Raw genomic sequence first — 2,481 nt, 5'->3', positions numbered from 1 at the left:
GCTACTTCCGGTTTGACCGGAAGTGACACCGACGGACGAAAAATAAATTTTTATGCTCCCAGAGACATATGTTACCCGAAAACTTGTCAAAAACGGCAAAAATACGCGTTTTTTGACTACTTCCGGTTTGGCCGGAAGTGACGACGCCGGACGTATTTTGACGACAGCGGTAGATACAACTTGACATTTTGAACAAGTTTGCTTCTTTGACGTATTACAAATTCTCAATACTTTTTGAGATATAAAGAAAAAAATTTTGGCCCCTCTAGGCCCCTCATTTTAGGGGCCAGTCCCTTTTGCAAGATATCATTTGAAAGATCTTGGAATTCTACACTTCTTTTATTCTATATGTTTTAACAAAATGTTACCAGGTAAAAAGATATCGTAGAAAAGGTGTTAAAAATTTTGAAATTCGCGATACGACTATATTCGGGCCATAGCGAGCGCCGACGTGCGGCACTTCCGATAAAAATGAAATACGTTATACATATCTATAAACTTTGGTCTATCATACCTGAAAGTTTCATGTTTCTATCTTGAGCCATTATTGAGAAAGTCTGGAGACAACCTGACCCTTCAAAAATCATAAAATCGACAATATCTCCAAACCGGAAGTGACGTCATCAAATCGGAAAAAAATGCATGAGGTTCAAGTTATGTTTTATAAGTCCTGGCTTTGTGACCATAAACACAAAAAATTCTCAGACAAAATATGTTCTCAAGATTTAAGAATTTCCTCAGCTGAGAATTTCTCAAAAATCGTAGACCATAAACAGACTTGAGAAAATTCTCACTTAAGAAATTTCTTAACTCGTTAAGACGCGCTTTGACGCGCGCGTTGCTGTTTCCAAGGATTCTTACCACTGGCTGTGGAACTCTTCAGATTTTTATGGTAAGAAAGTCATAACAACAATAAACAATAGTAATAAATAAATATTCGTCTGCTTATTTCTATATGTACAAGTAAAATGGCGAAAAGGTCGGCAAATTGGACAGCGGATGAGGAAATTGTTTTGGTGGAAGAGGTTGGGAAGAGGGAAGATGTACTTTTTGGGAAAATGAAAGGGGACGGAACGGTGAAAATTGGAGAAATTAGGTCTAAGGGGTGGAAGGAAATTTGTGATGTGTTAAACGCGTAAGTTGTAAATGTTGAACATTTAAAAACAAAACATTTCATAAAATAATTCAAAGGCACACGAATCTATAAATCAAAAGGTTCTTGTTACATGCTCAATGCGACTTACGATAATGGAAAACCCCTGAATCTAATTTAAGATCAAGTGAATGATATAAAAAGGATTTACTTCCCTTTGTTAAGCTGGGACCAATGGAATATTTATAATATGTCCCTACAATCGAAAAAAAAAAAGAAATAGAAATTAGAAATCGGCCTTGAATTACAAGTTCATTTAGATACCTTCGATATTTGTGAAAAATCCTTATAAAGTTCTTCTAGGTTAGAATGTTTCAATCCAGTAATCCACCATGCTCAGCTTCTGGATTATGCAAACTCGCTTGTCCAAAATGTCTATATAAAGAGGGTTTTCAATTACCCATATGTCTTTTTCGTCTCCATTTGATGTATTCTTGTAGAATAACCATTTTCTCATTCACTTTTTAAAAAAGTATTTCTGAACAAGTCATGTAACATTCGTCCATATTTTTCTGAACCCCAACAAAAGTTATGTCGCACGTCATTCATGGGGGTTCAAAAGGGGTATCTATGAATTCGGGTTGAAAAAAGTACATGTATCTGTAGTGGTTTTTGAATCATTCCTCTTTATTTTCCAGTGTTTATAGTATACTTATAACAAACATAAAAATTTTTTATAGTAATCAACTACATGTAACCACATACGGAAAATTTTCCCTAATCATGAAATTTAATTACATGATGTAATTTTTCTGTTACAGAAGATTCAGTTTGAAAAAAAGAGAAGAAGCAGAAATAAAAAAGAAGTACTACAACGTCAAGCAACGCAGTAATTTAATTTGTAAATTTTCCTACACTTAGCCCCCCCCCCCCCCCCCCCCCCCCCCCACTTTCAATTTGCTTCCGACGCCAATGACATATAAATGTATCATATAAATTTCTACATGTAATCAACAGGTTCGAATAGTCTAAGCGTTTTTCAAAAAAGGGGGAGGGGTGTTGGAGTAAAAAAAAATTAAACCTTATTTTTTTAAAAAAAAAAGGGGGGGGGGGGGTGTTTCATGCAAGTATTAAAATTATTACGTTACAGTCTAAATATCGAAAAACTATAAGTACAGTTAAATTAAAACAATATTGACCATCCCATTTTATATAGGCAAGGACAAACTTGATCAAATAAAGAGACCAAAAACTGGGGGAGGCAAACCCATAGCTTTGACCACAGCAGAGGATCTTTTTCTTCAGTCCATGGAGGGAAGACCTCAGATAGAGGGAATCGCATCCGGGATTGATACAGATGGCAAGAATTCAATATTATTCAATTTTAA

At 35.3% G+C, this 2,481-nt stretch overlaps 1 long non-coding RNA gene across 1 annotated transcript; it reads left to right on the top strand.

The window, feature by feature from the left end:
* Nucleotides 1-669: 669 nt before the first annotated feature.
* On the top strand, nucleotides 670-2,429 carry LOC134260841 (uncharacterized). The gene is made up of 3 exons (XR_009990649.1): nucleotides 670-892; nucleotides 1,915-1,982; nucleotides 2,310-2,429. It is a non-coding gene; the product is annotated as an uncharacterized LOC134260841 (long non-coding RNA).
* The last annotated feature ends 52 nt before the right edge of the window (nucleotides 2,430-2,481 follow it).

This window comes from Saccostrea cucullata, unplaced genomic scaffold, assembly GCF_032062105.1.
Source record: "Saccostrea cucullata isolate Sc308-1 unplaced genomic scaffold, CSIRO_AGI_Scuc_v1 ctg17876, whole genome shotgun sequence".
NCBI classification, from domain to species: Eukaryota; Metazoa; Mollusca; class Bivalvia; order Ostreida; family Ostreidae; genus Saccostrea; species Saccostrea cuccullata.
This window is presented reverse-complemented; position numbering and strand designations above follow the sequence as displayed.